Source organism: Sus scrofa, chromosome 18, assembly GCF_054392235.1.
Source record: "Sus scrofa isolate SSC_HxYL_T2T_F1_AM1 chromosome 18, Sscrofa_HxYL_maternal_Yorkshire_Landrace_v2.0, whole genome shotgun sequence".
Taxonomy (NCBI): Eukaryota; Metazoa; Chordata; class Mammalia; order Artiodactyla; family Suidae; genus Sus; species Sus scrofa.
In genome coordinates, this window is record NC_139400.1 from 6683265 (window position 1) to 6704862 (window position 21598).

Here is a 21598-nt window from a genome sequence, read left to right on the forward strand (position 1 = left end):
TTCAAACACGCTGCATGGAATCCACTGCATTCAATTGGGATCCATTGTGCTACGATGCATGGAATTCAATGCAATCAATCAGAATACACTGCACCACACTGCATGGAATCCACTGCATTCAATCGAGATCCATTGGGCCACGCTGCATGGAATCCACTGCATTCAATCGGGATCCATTTAACCCCGCTGTATGGAATACACTGCGTTTAATCGGGATGCATTTTACCATGCTGCATGGAATCCACTGCATTCAATGACACTGCATGGAATCCACTGCATCACTCGGGACGCATTTTACCATGCTGCATGGAATCCACTGCATTCAGTGACGCTGCATGGAATCCACTGCAGTCAATCGGGATCCATTGTGCCACATTGCAGGGATGCCACTGCATTCAATCGACATCCATTGCACCATGCTGCATGGAATCCACTGCATTCAATTGGGATCCATTGTGCCACATTGCAGTGAAACCACTCCATTCAATCGACATCCATTGCGCCATGCTGCATGGAATCCGCTGCATTCAATTGGGATTCATTGGGCCTCACTGCATGGAATACACTGCGTTCAATCAAGATCCATTGGGCCACGCTGCATGGAATCCACTGCATTCAATCGGGATCCATTTAGCCAAGTTGGATGGAATCCACTGCATTTAATCGGGATGCATTTTACCACGCTGCATGGAATGTACTGCATTCAATCACGCTGCAAGGAATTCACTGCATTCATTTGGGATCCATTGCGCCACGATGCATGGAATCCACTGCGTTCAATCAAAATCCATTGCACCACACTGCATGGAATCCACTGCATTCTCTCGAGATCCATTGGGCCACGCTGCATCGAATCCACTGCATTCAATCGGGATCCATTTAGCCACGCTGCATGGAATACACTGCGTTCAATCGGGATGCATTTAACCATGCTGCATCAAATCCACTGCATTCAGTGACGCTGCATGGAATCCACTGCATTCAATCGGGATGCTTTGGGCCTCGCTGCATAAAATCCACTGCATTTAATCGGGATGCATTGGGCCTCACTGCATGGAATCTACTGCCTTCAATCATGCTGCATGGAATCCACTGCATTCAATCATGCTGCATAAAATCCCCTGCATTTAATAGGGTTCAACTTCTCCATGCTGCATGGAATCCACTGCATTCAATCATGCTTCATTGCAACCAGTGCATTCAATCGGGTACCATAGGGCCACGCTTCATGGAATCCACTGCATTCAATCATGCTTCATTGCAACCCCTGCATTCAATCGGGAACCATTGGGCCATGCTGCATGGAATCCACTGCATTCAAACACGCTGCATGGAATCCACTGCATTCAATCGGGATGCTTTGGGCCATGCTGGATAATATCCACTGCATTCAATCGGGATTCATTGGGCCTCTCTGCCTGGAATCCACTGCATTCAATCATGCTGCATGGAATCCACTGCATTCAATCATGCTGCATAAAATCCACTGCATTCAATAGGGTTCCATTTCGTCACGCTGCATGGCATATACTGCATTCACACACGCTGCATGGAATCCACTGCATTCAATCGAGATCCATTGGGCCACGCTGCATGGAATCCACTGCATTCAATCGAGATCCATTGGGCCACGCTGCATGGAATCCACTGCATTCAATTGGGATCCATTGTGCCACGATGCATGGAATTCACTGCATTCTATCAGAATCCACTGCACCACACTGCATGGAATCCACTGCATTCAATCGAGATCCATTGGGCCACGCTGCATGGAATCCACTGCATTCAATTGGGATCCATTGGGCCACGCTGCATGGAATCCACTGCATTCAATCGGGATCCATTTAACCCCGCTGCATGGAATGCACTGCGTTCAATCGGGATGCATTTTACCATGCTGCATCGAATCCACTGCATTCAGTGATGCCGCATGGAACCACTGCATTCAATTGGGATACTTTGGGCCTTACTGCATAAAATCCACTGCATTTAATCGGGATGCATTGGGCCTCACTGCATGGAATCTACTGCATTCAATCATGCTGCATGGAATCCACTGCATTCAATCATGCTGCATAAAATCCCCTGCATTTAATAGGGTTCAACTTCTCCATGCTGCATGGAATCCACTGCATTCAATCATGCTTCATTGCAACCAGTGCATTCAATCGGGTACCATAGGGCCACGCTTCATGGAATCCACTGCATTCAATCATGCTTCATTGCAACCACTGCATTCAATCGGGAACCATTGGGCCATGCTGCATTGAATCCGCTCCATTCAAACACGCTGCATGGAATCCACTGCATTCAATCGGGATGCTTTGGGCCATGCTGGATAATATCCACTGCATTCAATCGGGATTCATTGGGCCTCGCTGCCTGGAATCCACTGCATTCAATCATGCTGCATGGAATCCACTGCATTCAATCATGCTGCATAAAATCCACTGCATTCAATAGGGTTCCATTTCTTCACGCTGCATGGCATACACTGCATTCAAACACGCTGCATGGAATCCGCTGCATTCAATTGGGATCCATTGTGCTACGATGCATGGAATTCACTGCAATCAATCAGAATACACTGCACCACACTGCATGGAATCCACTGCATTCAATCGAGATCCATTGGGCCACGCTGCATGGAATCCACTGCATTCAATCAGGATCCATTTAACCCCGCTGTATGGAATACACTGCGTTTAATCGGGATGCATTTTACCATGCTGCATGGAATCCACTGCATTCAATGACACTGCATGGAATCCACTGCATCAATCGGGATGCATTTTACCATGCTGCATGGAATCCACTGCATTCAATGACACTGCATGGAATCCACTGCATCACTCGGGACGCATTTTACCATGCTGCATGGAATCCACTGCATTCAGTGACGCTGCATGGAATCCACTGCAGTCAATCGGGATCCATTGTGCCACATTGCAGGGATGCCACTGCATTCAATCGACATCCATTGCACCATGCTGCATGGAATCCACTGCATTCAATTGGGATCCATTGTGCCACATTGCAGTGAAACCACTGCATTCAATCGACATCCATTGCGCCATGCTGCATGGAATCCGCTGCATTCAATTGGGATTCATTGGGCCTCACTGCATGGAATACACTGCGTTCAATCAAGATCCATTGGGCCACGCTGCATGGAATCCACTGCATTCAATCGGGATCGATTTAGCCAAGCTGGATGGAATCCACTGCATTTAATCGGGATGCATTTTACCACGCTGCATGGAATGTACTGCATTCAATCACGCTGCACAGAATTCACTGCATTCAATTGGGATCCATTGCGCCACGATGCATGGAATCCACTGCGTTCAATCAAAATCCATTGCACCACACTGCATGGAATACACTGCATTCTCTCGAGATCCATTGGGCCACGCTGCATCGAATCCACTGCATTCAATCGGGATCCATTTAAACATGCTGCATCGAATCCACTGCATTCAGTGACGCTGCATGGAATCCACTGCATTCAATCGGGATGCTCTGGGCCTCGCTGCATAAAATCCACTGCATTTAATCGGAATGCATTGGGCCTCACTGCATGGAATCTACTGCCTTCAATCATGCTGCATGGAATCCACTGCATTCAATCATGCTGCATAAAATCCCCTGCATTTAATAGGGTTCAACTTCTCCATGCTGCATGGAATCCACTGCATTCAATCATGCTTCATTGCAACCAGTGCATTCAATCGGGTACCATAGGGCCACGCTTCATGGAATCGACTGCATTCAATCATGCTTCATTGCAACCCCTGCATTCAATCGGGAACCATTGGGCCATGCTGCATGGAATCCACTGCATTCACACACGCTGCATGGAATCCACGGCATTCAATCGGGATGCTTTGGGCCATGCTGGATAATATCCACTGCATTCAATCAGGATTCATTGGGCCTCACTGCCTGGAATCCACTGCATTCAATCATGCTGCATGGAATCCACTGCATTCAATCGAGATCCATTGGGCCACGCTGCATGGAATCCACTGCATTCAATCGAGATCCATTGGGCCACGCTGCATGGAATCCACTGCATTCAATTGGGATCCATTGTGCCACGATGCATGGAATTCACTGCATTCAATCAGAATCCACTGCACCACACTGCATGGAATCCACTGCATTCAATCGAGATCCATTGGGCCATGCTGCATGGAATCCACTGCATTCAATCGGGATCCATTTAACCCCGCTGCATGGAATACACTGCGTTCAATCGGGATGCATTTTAGCATGCTGCATGGAATCCACTGCATTCAATGACACTGCATTGAATCCACTGCATCAATCGGGATGCATTTTACCATGCTGCATGGAATCCACTGCATTCAATGACACTGCATGGAATCCACTGCATCAATCGGGATCCATTGTGCCACATTGCAGGGAAACCACTGCATTCAATAGACATCCATTGCACCATGCTGCATGGAATCCACTGCATTCAATTGGGATTCATTGGGCCTCACTGCATGGAATAAAATGCGTTCAATCAAGATCCATTGGGCCACGATGCATGGAGTCCACTGCGTTCAATCAAAATCCATTGCACCACACTGCATGGAATCCACTGCATTCTCTCGAGATCCATTGGGCCACGCTGCATGGAATCCACTGCATTCAATCGGGATCCATTAAGCCACGCTGCATGGAATACACTGGGTTCAATCAGGATGCATTTTACCATGCTGCATCGAATCCACTGCATTCAGTGACGCTGCATGGAATCCACTGCATTCAATCGGGATGCATTGGGTCTCACTGCATGGAATCTACTGCATTCAATCATGCTGCATGGAATCCACTGCATTCAATCATGCTGCATAAAATCCCCTGCATTTAATAGGGTTCAATTTCTCCATGCTGCATGGAATCCACTGCAATCAATCATGCTTCCTTGCAACCAGTGCATTCAATCGGGTACCATAGGGCCACGCTTCATGGAATCCACTGCATTCAATCATGCTTCATTGCAACCACTGCATTCAATCGGGAACCATTGGGCCATGCTGCATGGAATCCGCTCCATTCAAACACACTGCATGGAATCCACTGCATTCAATCGGGATGCTTTGGGCCATGCTGGATAATATCCACTGCATTCAATCGGGATTCATTGGGCCTCGCTGCCTGGAATCCACTGCATTCAATCATGCTGCATGGAATCCACTGCATTCAATCATGCTGCATAAAATCCACTGCATTCAATAGGGTTCCATTTCTTCACGCTGCATGGCATACACTGCATTCAAACACGCTGCATGGAATCCACTGCATTCAATCGACATCCATTGCACCATGCTGCATGGAATCCACTGCATTCAATTGGGATCCATTCTGCCACATTGCAGTGAAACCACTGCATTCAATCGACATCCATTGCGCCATGCTGCATGGAATCCGCTGCATTCAATTGGGATTCATTGGGCCTCACTGCATGGAATACACTGCGTTCAATCAAGATCCATTGGGCCACGCTGCATGGAATCCACTGCATTCAATCGGGATCCATTTAGCCATGATTCATGGAATACACTGCGTTCAATCGGGATGCATTTTACCATGCTGCATGGAATCCACTGCATTCAATGACACTGCATGGAATGCACTACCTTCAATCGGGATGCTTTGGGCCATGCTGCATAAAATCCACTGCATTTAATCGGGAGGCATTGGGCCATGCTGCATGGAATCCACTGCATTCAATTGGGATCCATTGTGCCACGATGCATGGAATTCACTGCCATCAATCAGAATACACTGCACCACACTGCATGGAATCCACTGCATTCAATCGAGATCCATTGGGCCACGCTGCATGGAATCCACTGCATTCAATCGGGATCCATTTAACCCCGCTGCATGGAATCCACTGCATCAATCGGGATGCATTTTATCATGCTGCATGGAATCCACTGCATTCAATGACACTGCATGGAATCCACTGCATTCACTCGGGATCCATTTCGCCATGCTGCATATAGTGCACTGCGTTCAATCGGGATGCATTTTACCATGCTGCATGGAATCCACTGCATTCAGTGATGCTGCATGGAATTCACTACCTTCAATCGGGATGCTTTGGGCCATGCTGCATAAAATCCACTGCATTTAATCGGGATGCATTGGGCCACGCTCCATGGAATCAACTGCATTCAATCAAGCTGGATGGAATCCACTGCATTTAATCGGGATGCATTTTACCACGCTGCATGGAATATACTGCATTCAATCACGCTGCATGGTATTCACTTCATTCAATTGGGATCCATTGCACCACGATGCATGGAATCCACTGCGTTCAATTAAAATCCATTGCACCACACTGCATGGAATCCACTGCATTCTCTCGAGATCCATTGGGCCACGCTGCATCGAATCCACTGCATTCAATCGGGATCCATTTAGCCACGCTGCATGGAATACAGTGCGTTCAATCGGGATGCATTTAACCATGCTGCATCGAATCCACTGCATTCAGTGACGCTGCATGGAATCCACTGCATTCAATCGGGATGCTTTGGGCCTCGCTGCATAAAATTCACTGCATTTAATCGGGATGCATTGGGCCTCACTGCATGGAATCTACTGCATTCAATCATGCTGCATGGAATCCACTGCATTCAATCATGCTGCATAAAATCCCCTGCATTTAATAGGGTTCAATTTCTCCATGCTGCATGGAATCCACTGCAATCAATCATGCTTCCTTGCAACCAGTGCATTCAATCGGGTACCATAGGGCCACGCTTCATGGAATCCACTGCATTCAATCATGCTTCATTGCAACCCCTGCATTCAATCGGGAACCATAGGGCCATGCTGCATGGAATCCACTGCATTCAAACACGCTGCATGGAATCCACTGCATTCAATCGGGATGCTTTGGGCCATGCTGGATAATATCCACTGCATTCAATCGGGATTCATTGGGCCTCGCTGCCTGGAATCCACTGCATTCAATCATGCTGCATGGAATCCACTGCATTCAATCATGCTGCATAAAATCCACTGCATTCAATAGGGTTCCATTTCTTCACGCTGCATGGCATACACTGCATTCAAACACGCTGCATGGAATCCACTGCATTCAATCGAGATCCATTGGGCCACGCTGCATGGAATCCACTGCATTCAACCGGGATTCATTTATCCCCGCTGCATGGAATGCACTGCGTTCAATCGGGGTGCATTTTACCATGCTCCGTGGTCTTCACTGCATTCAATCATAATGCATGGAATCCACTGCATCAATCGGGATGGATTTTACCATGCTGCATGGAATGCACTGCATTCAGTGACGCTGCATGGAATCCACTGCAGTCAATCGGGATCCATTGTGCCACATTGCAGGGAAACCACTTCATTCAATCGACATCCATTGCGCCATGCTGCATGGAATCCACTGCATTCAATTGGGATTCATTGGGCCTCACTGCATGGAATACACTGCGTTCAATCGAGATCCATTGGGCCACGCTGCATGGAATCCACTGCGTTCAATCGGGATCCATTTAGCCATGCTTCATGGAATACACTGCGTTCAATCGGGATGCATTTTACCATGCTGCATGGAATCCACTGCATTCAGTGATGCTGCATGGAATGCACTACCTTCAATCGGGATGCTTTGGGCCATGCTGCATAAAATCCACTGCATTTAATCGGGATGCATTGGGCCACGCTCCATGGAATCAACTGCATTCAATCAAGCTGGATGGAATCCACTGCATTTAACCAGGATGCATTTTACCATGCTGCATGGAATGTACTGCATTCAATCACGCTGCATGGAATTCACTGCATTCAATTGGGATCCATTGCGCCAAAATGCATGGAATCCACTGCGTTCAATCAAAATCCATTGCACCACACTGCATGGAATCCACTGCATTCAATCGGTATCCATTAAGCCACGCTGCATGGAATACACTGGGTTCAATCGGGATGCATTTTACCATGCTGCATCGAATCCACTTCATTCAGTGATGCCGCATTGAACCACTGCATTCAATCAGGATACTTTGGGCGTCGCTGCATAAAATCCACCTCATTTAATCGGGATGCATTGGGCCTCACTGCATGGAATCTACTGCATTCAATCATGCTGCATGGAATCCACTGCATTCAATCATGCTGCATAAAATCCCCTGCATTTAATAGGGTTCAATTTCTCCATGCTGCATGGAATCCACTGCATTCAATCATGCTTCCTTGCAACCAGTGCATTCAATCGGGTACCATAGGGCCACGCTTCATGGAATCCACTGCATTCAATCATGCTTCATTGCAACCCCTGCATTCAATCGGGAACCATAGGGCCATGCTGCATGGAATCCACTGCATTCAAACACGCTGCATGGAATCCACTGCATTCAATCGGGATGCTTTGGGCCATGCTGGATAATATCCACTGCATTCAATCGGGATTCATTGGGCCTCGCTGCCTGGAATCCACTGCATTCAATCATGCTGCATGGAATCCACTGCATTCAATCATGCTGCATAAAATCCACTGCATTCAATAGGGTTCCATTTCTTCACGCTGCATGGCATACACTGCATTCAAACACGCTGCATGGAATCCACTGCATTCAATCGAGATCCATTGGGCCACGCTGCATGGAATCCACTGCATTCAACCGGGATTCATTTATCCCCGCTGCATGGAATGCACTGCGTTCAATCGGGGTGCATTTTACCATGCTCCGTGGTCTTCACTGCATTCAATCATAATGCATGGAATCCACTGCATTCAATCATGCTTCATTGCAACCACTGCATTCAATCGGGAACCATTGGGCCATGCTGCATGGAATCCACTGCATTCAAACACGCTGCATGAAATCCACTGCATTCAATCGGGATGCTTTGGGCCATGCTGGATAATATCCACTGCATTCAATCGGGATTCATTGGGCCTCGCTGCCTGGAATCCACTGCATTCAATCATGCTGCATGGAATCCACTGCATTCAATCATGCTGCATAAAATCCACTGCATTCAATAGGGTTCCATTTCTTCACGCTGCATGGCATACACTGCATTCAAACACGCTGCATGGAATCCACTGCATTCAATTGGGATCCATTGTGCTACGATGCATGGAATTCACTGCAATCAATCAGAATACACTGCACCACACTGCATGGAATCCACTGCATTCAATCGAGATCCATTGGGCCACGCTGCATGGAATCCACTGCATTCAATCGGGATCCATTTAACCCCGCTGTATGGAATACACTGCGTTCAATCGGGATGCATTTTACCATGCTGCATGGAATCCACTGCATTCAATGACACTGCATGGAATCCACTGCATCAATCGGGATGCATTTTACCATGCTGCATGGAATCCACTGCATTCAATGACACTGCATGTAATCCACTGCATCACTCGGGACGCATTTTACCATGCTGCATGGAATCCACTGCATTCAGTGACGCTGCATGGAATCCACTGCAGTCAATCGGGATCCATTGTGCCACATTGCAGGGATGCCACTGCATTCAATCGACATCCATTGCACCATGCTGCATGGAATCCACTGCATTCAATTGGGATCCATTGTGCCACATTGCAGTGAAACCACTGCATTCAATCGACATCCATTGCGCCATGCTGCATGGAATCCGCTGCATTCAATTGGGATTCATTGGGCCTCACTGCATGGAATACACTGCGTTCAATCAAGATCCATTGGGCCACGCTGCATGGAATCCACTACATTCAATCAGGATCCATTTAGCCAAGCTGGATGGAATCCACTGCATTTAATCGGGATGCATTTTACCACGCTGCATGGAATGTACTGCATTCAATCACGCTGCACGGAATTCACTGCATTCATTTGGGATCCATTGCGCCACAATGCATGGAATCCACTGCGTTCAATCAAAATCCATTGCACCACACTGCATGGAATCCACTGCATTCTCTCGAGATCCATTGGGCCACGCTGCATGGAATCCACTGCATTCAATCGGGATCCATTTAGCCACGCTGCATGGAATACACTGCGTTCAATCGGGATGCATTTAACCATGCTGCATCGAATCCACTGCATTCAGTGACGCTGCATGGAATCCACTGCATTCAATCGGGATGCTTTGGGCCTCGCTGCATAAAATCCACTGCATTTAATCGGGATGCATTGGGCCTCACTGCATGGAATCTACTGCCTTCAATCATGCTGCATGGAATCCACTGCATTCAATCATGCTGCATAAAATCCCCTGCATTTAATAGGGTTCAACTTCTCCATGCTGCATGGAATCCACTGCATTCAATCATGCTTCATTGCAACCAGTGCATTCAATCGGGTACCATAGGGCCACGCTTCATGGAATCCACTGCATTCAATCATGCTTCATTGCAACCCCTGCATTCAATCGGGAACCATTGGGCCATGCTGCATGGAATCCACTGCATTCAAACACGCTGCATGGAATCCACTGCATTCAATCGGGATGCTTTGGGCCATGCTGGATAATATCCACTGCATTCAATCGGGATTCATTGGGCCTCGCTGCCTGGAATCCACTGCATTCAATCATGCTGCATGGAATCCACTGCATTCAATCATGCTGCATAAAATCCACTGCATTCAATAGGGTTCCATTTCGTCACGCTGCATGGCATATACTGCATTCACACACGCTGCATGGAATCCACTGCATTCAATCGAGATCCATTGGGCCACGCTGCATGGAATCCACTGCATTCAATCGAGATCCATTGGGCCACGCTGCATGGAATCCGCTGCATTCAATTGAGATCCATTGTGCCACGATGCATGGAATTCACTGCATTCAATCAGAATCCACTGCACCACACTGCATGGAATCCACTGCATTCAATCGAGATCCATTGGGCCACGCTGCATCGAATCCACTGCATTCAATCGGGATCCATTTAGCCACGCTGCATGGAATACACTGCGTTCAATCGGGATGCATTTAACCATGCTGCATCGAATCCACTGCATTCAGTGACGCTGCATGGAATCCACTGCATTCAATCGGGATGCTTTGGGCCTCACTGCATATAATCCACTGCATTTAATCGGGATGCATTGGGCCTCACTGCATGGAATCTACTGCATTCAATCATGCTGCATGGAATCCACTGCATTCAATCATGCTGCATAAAATCCCCTGCATTTAATAGGGTTCAATTTCTCCATGCTGCATGGAATCCACTGCATTCAATCATGCTTCATTGCAACCAGTGCATTCAATCGGGTACCATAGGGCCACGCTTCATGGAATCCACTGCATTCAATCATGCTTCATTGCAACCACTGCATTCAATCGGGAACCATTGGGCCATGCTGCATGGAATCCACTGCATTCAAACACGCTGCATGGAATCCACTGCATTCAATCGGGATGCTTTGGGCCATGCTGGATAATATCCACTGCATTCAATCGGGATTCATTGGGCCTCGCTGCCTGGAATCCACTGCATTCAATCATGCTGCATGGAATCCACTGCATTCAATCATGCTGCATAAAATCCACTGCATTCAATAGGGTTCCATTTCTTCACGCTGCATGGCATACACTGCATTCAAACACGCTGCATGGAATCCACTGCATTCAATTGGGATCCATTGGGCCACGCTGCATGGAATCCACTGCATTCAATCGGGATCCATTTAACCCCGCTGCATGGAATGCACTGCGTTCAATCGGGATGCATTTTACCATGCTCCGTGGTTTTCACTGCATTCAATCATAATGCATGGAAACCACTGCATCAATAGGGATGCATTTTACCATGCTGCATGGAATCCACTGCATTCAGTGATGCTGCATGGAATGCACTACCTTCAATCGGGATGCTTTGGGCCATGCTGCATAAAATCCACTGCATTTAATCGGGATGCATTGGGCCACGCTCCATGGAATCAACTGCATTCAATCATGCTGGATGGAATCCACTGCATTCAACCGGGATGCATTTTACCATGCTGCATTGAATGTACTGCATTCAATCACGCTGCATGGAATTCACTGCATTCAATTGGGATCCAATGCGCCAAAATGCATGGAATCCACTGCGTTCAATCAAAATCCATTGCACCACACTGCATGGAATCCACTGCATTCAATCGGGATCCATTAAGCCACGCTGCATGGAATACAATGCGTTCAATCGGGATGCATTTTACCATGCTGCATCGAATCCACTGCATTCAGTGATGCCGCATGGAACCACTGCATTCAATTGGGATACTTTGGGCCTTACTGCATAAAATCCACTGCATTTAATCGGGATGCATTGGGCCTCACTGCATGGAATCTACTGCATTCAATCATGCTGCATGGAATCCACTGCATTCAATCATGCTGCATAAAATCCCCTGCATTTAATAGGGTTCAATTTCTCCATGCTGCATGGAATCCACTGCATTCAATCATGCTTCATTGCAACCACTGCATTCAATCGGGTACCATAGGGCCACGCTTCATGGAATCCACTGCATTCAATCATGCTGCATAAAATCCACTGCATTCAATAGGGTTCCATTTCTTCACGCTGCATGGCATACACTGCATTCAAACACGCTGCATGGAATCCACTGCATTCAATTGGGATCCATTGGGCCACGCTGCATGGAATCCACTGCATTCAATCGGGATCCATTTAACCCCGCTGCATGGAATGCACTGCGTTCAATCGGGATGCATTTAACCATGCTGCATCGAATCCACTGCATTCAGTGATGCCGCATGGAACCACTGCATTCAATTGGGATACTTTGGGCCTTACTGCATAAAATCCACTGCATTTAATCGGGATGCATTGGGCCTCACTGCATGGAATCTACTGCATTCAATCATGCTGCATGGAATCCACTGCATTCAATCATGCTGCATAAAATCCCCTGCATTTAATAGGGTTCAACTTCTCCATGCTGCATGGAATCCACTGCATTCAATCATGCTTCCTTGCAACCAGTGCATTCAATCGGGTACCATAGGGCCACGCTTCATGGAATCCACTGCATTCAATCATGCTTCATTGCAACCCCTGCATTCAATCGGGAACCATAGGGCCATGCTGCATGGAATCCACTGCATTCAAACACGCTGCATGGAATCCACTGCATTCAATCGGGATGCTTTGGGCCATGCTGGATAATATCCACTGCATTCAATCGGGATTCATTGGGCCTCGCTGCCTGGAATCCACTGCATTCAATCATGCTGCATGGAATCCACTGCATTCAATCATGCTGCATAAAATCCACTGCATTCAATAGGGTTCCATTTCTTCACGCTGCATGGCATACACTGCATTCAAACACGCTGCATGGAATCCACTGCATTCAATTGGGATCCATTGTGCTACGATGCATGGAATTCACTGCAATCAATCAGAATACACTGCACCACACTGCATGGAATCCACTGCATTCAATCGAGATCCATTGGGCCACGCTGCATGGAATCCACTGCATTCAATCGGGATCCATTTAACCCCGCTGTATGGAATACACTGCGTTCAATCGGGATGCATTTTACCATGCTGCATGGAATCCACTGCATTCAATGACACTGCATGGAATCCACTGCATCAATCGGGATGCATTTTACCATGCTGCATGGAATCCACTGCATTCAATGACACTGCATGGAATCCACGGCATCACTCGGGATGCATTTTACCATGCTGCATGTAATCCACTGCATTCAGTGACGCTGCATGGAATCCACTGCAGTCAATCGGGATCCATTGTGCCACATTGCAGGGATGCCACTGCATTCAATCGACATCCATTGCACCATGCTGCATGGAATCCACTGCATTCAATTGGGATCCATTGTGCCACATTGCAGTGAAACCACTCCATTCAATCGACATCCATTGCGCCATGCTGCATGGAATCCGCTGCATTCAATTGGGATTCATTGGGCCTCACTGCATGGAATACACTGCGTTCAATCAAGATCCATTGGGCCACGCTGCATGGAATCCACTGCATTCAATCAGGATCCATTTAGCCAAGCTGGATGGAATCCACTGCATTTAATCGGGATGCATTTTACCACGCTGCATGGAATGTACTGCATTCAATCACGCTGCACGGAATTCACTGCATTCATTTGGGATCCATTGCGCCACGATGCATGGAATCCACTGCGTTCAATCAAAATCCATTGCACCACACTGCATGGAATCCACTGCATTCTCTCGAGATCCATTGCACCACACTGCATCGAATCCACTGCATTCAATCGGGATCCATTTAGCCACGCTGCATGGAATACACTGCGTTCAATCGGGATGCATTTAACCATGCTGCATCGAATCCACTGCATTCAGTGACGCTGCATGGAATCCACTGCATTCAATCGGGATGCTTTGGGCCTCGCTGCATAAAATCCACTGCATTTAATCGGGATGCATTGGGCCTCACTGCATGGAATCTACTGCCTTCAATCATGCTGCATGGAATCCACTGCATTCAATCATGCTGCATAAAATCCCCTGCATTTAATAGGGTTCAATTTCTCCATGCTGCATGGAATCCACTGCATTCAATCATGCTTCATTGCAACCAGTGCATTCAATCGGGTACCATAGGGCCACGCTTCATGGAATCCACTGCATTCAATCATGCTTCATTGCAACCACTGCATTCAATCGGGAACCATTGGGCCATGCTGCATGGAATCCACTGCATTCAAACACGCTGCATGGAATCCACTGCATTCAATCGGGATGCTTTGGGCCATGCTGGATAATATCCACTGCATTCAATCGGGATTCATTAGGCCTCACTGCCTGGAATCCACTGCATTCAATCATGCTGCATGGACTCCACTGCATTCAATCATGCTGCATAAAATCCACTGCATTCAATAGGGTTCCATTTCGTCACGCTGCATGGCATATACTGCATTCACACACGCTGCATGGAATCCACTGCATTCAATCGAGATCCATTGGGCCACGCTGCATGGAATCCACTGCATTCAATCGAGATCCATTGGGCCACGCTGCATGGAATCCACTGCATTCAATTGGGATCCATTGTGCCACGATGCATGGAATTCACTGCATTCAATCAGAATCCACTGCACCACACTGCATGGAATCCACTGCATTCAATCGAGATCCATTGGGCCATGCTGCATGGAATCCACTGCATTCAATCGGGATCCATTAACCCCGCTGCATGGAATACACTGCGTTCAATCGGGATGCATTTTACCATGCTGCATGGAATCCACTGCATTCAATGACACTGCATGGAATCCACTGCCTCAATCGTGATCCATTGTGCCACATTGCAGGGAAACCACTGCATTCTATAGACATCCATTGCACCATGCTGCATGGAATCCACTGCATTCAATTGGGATTCATTGGGCCTCACTGCATGGAATAAAATGCGTTCAATCAAGATCCATTGGGCCACGATGCATGGAGTCCACTGCGTTCAATCAAAATCCATTGCACCACACTGCATTGAATCCACTGCATTCTCTCGAGATCCATTGGGCCACGCTGCATGGAATCCACTGCATTCAATCGGGATCCATTAAGCCACGCTGCATGGAATACACTGGGTTCAATCAGGATGCATTTTACCATGCTGCATCGAATCCACTGCATTCAGTGACGCTGCATTGAATCCACTGCATTCAATCGGGATGCATTGGGTCTCACTGCATGGAATCTACTGCATTCAATCATGCTGCATGGAATCCACTGCATTCAATCATGCTGCATAAAATCCCCTGCATTTAATAGGGTTCAATTTCTCCATGCTGCATGGAATCCACTGCATTCAATCATGCTTCATTGCAACCAGTGCATTCAATCGGGTACCATAGGGCCACGCTTCATGGAATCCACTGCATTCAATCATGCTTCATTGCAACCACTGCATTCAATCGGGAACCATTGGGCCATGCTGCATGGAATCCGCTCCATTCAAACACGCTGCATGGAATCCACTGCATTCAATCGGGATGCTTTGGGCCATGCTGGATAATATCCACTGCATTCAATCGGGATTCATTGGGCCTCGCTGCCTGGAATCCACTGCATTCAATCATGCTGCATGGAATCCACTGCATTCAATCATGCTGCATAAAATCCACTGCATTCAATAGGGTTCCATTTCTTCACGCTGCATGGCATACACTGCATTCAAACACGCTGCATGGAATCCACTGCATTCAATCGACATCCATTGCACCATGCTGCATGGAATCCACTGCATTCAATTGGGATCCATTCTGCCACATTGCAGTGAAACCACTGCATTCAATCGACATCCATTGCGCCATGCTGCATGGAATCCACTGCATTCAATTGGGATTCATTGGGCCTCACTGCATGGAATACACTGCGTTCAATCAAGATCCATTGGGCCACGCTGCATGGAATCCACTGCATTCAATCGGGATCCATTTAGCCATGATTCATGGAATACACTGCGTTCAATCGGGATGCATTTTACCATGCTGCATGGAATCCACTGCATTCAATGACACTGCATGGAATGCACTACCTTCAATCGGGATGCTTTGGGCCATGCTGCATAAAATCCACTGCATTTAATCGGGATGCATTGGGCCATGCTCCATGGAATCAACTGCATTCAATCAAGCTGGATGGAATCCACTGCATTTAATCGGGATGCATTTTACCATGCTGCATGGAATGTACTGCATTCAATCACCCTGCACGGAATTCACTGCATTCATTTGGGATCCATTGCGCCACGATGCATGGAATCCACTGCGTTCAATCAAACTCCATTGCACCACACTGAATGGAATCCACTGCATTCTCTCGAGATCCATTGGGACACGCTGCATCGAATCCACTGCATTCAATCGGGATCCATTTAGCCACGCTGCATGGAATACACTGCGTTCAATCGGGATGCATTTAACCATGCTGCATCGAATCCACTGCATTCAGTGACGCTGCATGGAATCCACTGCATTCAATCGGGATGCTTTGGGCCTCGCTGCATTAAATCCACTGCATTTAATCGGGATGCATTGGGCCTCACTGCATGGAATCTACTGCCTTTAATCATGCTGCATGGAATCCACTGCATTCAATCATGCTGCATAAAATCCCCTGCATTTAATAGGGTTCAACTTCTCCATGCTGCATGGAATCCACTGCATTCAATCATGCTTCATTGCAACCAGTGCATTCAATCGGGTACCATAGGGCCACGCTTCATGGAATCCACTGCATTCAATCATGCTTCATTGCAACCCCTGCATTCAATCGGGAACCATTGGGCCATGCTGCATGGAATCCACTGCATTCAAACACGCTGCATGGAATCCACTGCATTCAATCGGGATGCTTTGGGCCATGCTGGATAATATCCACTGCATTCAATCGGGATTCATTGGGCCTCGCTGCCTGGAATCCACTGCATTCAATCATGCTGCATGGAATCCACTGCATTCAATCATGCTGCATAAAATCCACTGCATTCAATAGGGTTCCATTTCTTCACGCTGCATGGCATACACTGCATTCAAACACGCTGCATGGAATCCACTGCATTCAATCGAGATCCATTGGGCCACGCTGCATGGAATCCACTGCATTCAATTGGGATCCATTGTGCCACGATGCATGGAATTCACTGCAATCAATCAGAATACACTGCACCACACTGCATGGAATCCACTGCATTCAATCGAGATCCATTGGGCCACGCTGCATGGAATCCACTGCATTCAATCGGGATCCATTTAACCTCGCTGCATGGAATCTACTGCATCAATCGGGATGCATTTTACCATGCTGCATGGAATCCACTGCATTCAGTGATGCTGCATGGAATTCACTACCTTCAATCGGGATGCTTTGGGCCATGCTGCATAAAATCCACTGCATTTAATCGGGATGCATTGGGCCACGCTGCATGGAATCCACTGCGTTCAACCGGGATTCATTTATCCCCGCTGCATGGAATGCACTGCGTTCAATCGGGGTGCATTTTACCATGCTCCGTGGTCTTCACTGCATTCAATCATAATGCATGGAATCCACTGCATCAATCGGGATGGATTTTACCATGCTGCATGGAATGCACTGCATTCAGTGACGCTGCATGGAATCCACTGCAGTCAATCGGGATCCATTGTGCCACATTGCAGGGAAACCACTGCATTCAATCGACATCCATTGCGCCATGCTGCATGGAATCCACTGCATTCAATTGGGATTCATTGGGCCTCACTGCATGGAATACACTGCGTTCAATCGAGATCCATTGGGCCACGCTGCATGGAATCCACTGCGTTCAATCGGGATCCATTTAGCCATGCTTCATGGAATACACTGCGTTCAATCGGGATGCATTTTACCATGCTGCATGGAATCCACTGCATTCAGTGATGCTGCATGGAATGCACTACCTTCAATCGGGATGCTTTGGGCCATGCTGCATAAAATCCACTGCATTTAATCGGGATGCATTGGGCCACGCTCCATGGAATCAACTGCATTCAATCAAGCTGGATGGAATCCACTGCATTTAATCGGGATGCATTTTACCACGCTGCATGGAATATACTGCTTTCAATCACGCTGCATGGAATTCACTGCATTCAATTGGGATCCATTGCGCCAAACTGCATGGAATCCACTGCGTTCAATCAAAATCCATTGCACCACACTGCATGGAATCCACTGCATTCAATCGGGATCCATTAAGCCACACTGCATGGAATACACTGGGATCAATCGGGATGCATTTTACCATGCTGCATCGAATCCACTGCATTCAGTGATGCCGCATTGAACCACTGCATTCAATCGGGATACTTTGGGCGTCGCTGCATAAAATCCACCTCATTTAATCGGGATGCATTGGGCCTCACTGCATGGAATCTACTGCATTCAATCATGCTGCATGGAATCCACTGCATTCAATCATGCTGCATAAAATCCCCTGCATTTAATAGGGTTCAATTTCTCCATGCTGCATGGAATCCACTGCATTCAATCATGCTTCATTGCAACCAGTGCATTCAATCGGGTACCATAGGGCCACGCTTCATGGAATCCACTGCATTCAATCATGCTTCATTGCAACCACTGCATTCAATCGGGAACCATTGGGCCATGCTGCATGGAATCCACTGCATTCAATTGGGATCCATTGTGCCACGATGCATGGAATTCACTGCAATCAATCAGAATCCACTGCACCACACTACATGGAATCCACTGCATTCAATCGAGATCCATTGGGCCACGCTGCATGGAATCCACTGCATTCAATCGGGATCCATTTAACCCCGCTGCATGGAATCCACTGCATCAATCGGGATGCATTTTATCATGCTGCATGGAATCCACTGCATTCCATGACACTGCATGGAATCCACTGCATCAATCGGGATGCATTTTACCATGGTGCATGGAATTCACTGCATTCAGTGACGCTGCATTGAATCCACTGCATTCAATCGGGATGCTTTGGGCCTCACTGCATATAATCCACTGCATTTAATCGGGATGCATTGGGGCTCACTGCATGGAATCTACTGCATTCAATCATGCTGCATGGAATCCACTGCATTCAATCATGCTGCATAAAATCCCCTGCATTTAATAGGGTTCAATTTCTCCATGCTGCATGGAATCCACTGCATTCAATCATGCTTCATTGCAACCAGTGCATTCAATCGGGTACCATAGGGCCACGCTTCATGGAATCCACTGCATTCAATCATGCTTCATTGCAACCCCTGCATTCAATCGGGAACCATAGGGCCATGCTGCATGGAATCCACTGCATTCAAACACGCTGCATGGAATCCACTGCATTCAATCGGGATGCTTTGGGCCATGCTGGATAATATCCACTGCATTCAATCGGGATTCATTGGGCCTCGCTGCCTGGAATCCACTGCATTCAATCATGCTGCATGGAATCCACTGCATTCAATCATGCTGCATAAAATCCACTGCATTCAATAGGGTTCCATTTCTTCACGCTGCATGGCATACACTGCATTCAAACACGCTGCATGCAATCCACTGCATTCAATCGAGATCCATTGGGCCACGCTGCATGGAATCCACTGCATTCAACCGGGATTCATTTATCCCCGCTGCATGGAATGCACTGCGTTCAATCGGGGTGCATTTTACCATGCTCCGTGGTCTTCACTGCATTCAATCATAATACATGGAATCCACCGCATCAATCGGGATGGATTTTACCATGCTGCATGGAATCCACTGCATTCAGTGACGCTGCATGGAATCCACTGCAGTCAATCGGGATCCATTGTGCCACATTGCAGGGAAACCACTGCATTCAATCGACATCCATTGCGCCATGCTGCATGGAATCCACTGCATTCAATTGGGATTCATTGGGCCTCACTGCATGGAATACACTGCGTTCAATCGAGATCCATTGGGCCACGCTGCATGGAATCCACTGCGTTCAATCGCGATCCATTTAGCCATGCTTCATGGAATACAATGCGTTCAATCGGGATGCATTTTACCATGCTGCATGGAATCCACTGCATTCAGTGATGCTGCATGGAATGCACTACCTTCAATCGGGATGCTTTGGGCCATGCTGCATAAAATCCACTGCATTTAATCGGGATGCATTGGGCCACGCTCCATGGAATCACCTGCATTCAATCATGCTGCATGGAATCCACTGCATTTAACCGGGATGCATTTTACCATGCTGCATGGAATGTACTGCATTCAATCACGCTGCATGGAATTCACTGCATTCAATTGGGATCCATTGCGCCAAAATGCATGGAATCCACTGCGTTCGATCAAAATCCATTGCACCACACTGCATGGAATCCACTGCATTCAATCGGGATCCATTAAGCCACGCTGCATGGAATACACTGGGTTCAATGGGGATGCATTTTACCATGCTGCATCGAATCCACTGCATTCAGTGATGCCGCATGGAACCACTGCATTCAATCGGGATACTTTGGGCGTCGCTGCATAAAATCCACCTCATTTAATCGGGATGCATTGGGCCTCACTGCATGGAATCTACTGCATTCAATCATGCTGCATGGAATCCACTGCATTCAATCATGCTGCATAAAATCCCCTGCATTTAATAGGGTTCAATTTCTCCATGCTGCATGGAATCCACTGCATTCAATCATGCTTCATTGCAACCAGTGCATTCAATCGGGTACCATAGGGCCACGCTTCATGGAATCCACTGCATTCAATCATGCTTCATTGCAACCACTGCATTCAATCGGGAACCATTGGGCCATGCTGCATGGAATCCACTGCATTCAAACACGCTGCATGGAATCCACTGCATTCAATCGGGATGCTTTGGTCCATGCTGGATAATATCCACTGCATTCAATCGGGATTCATTGGGCCTCGCTGCCTGGAATCCACTGCATTCAATCATGCTGCATGGAATCCACTGCATTCAATAGGGTTCCATTTCTTCACGCTGCATGGAATACACTGCATTCAAACACGCTGCATGGAATCCACTGCATTCAATCGAGATCCATTGGGCCA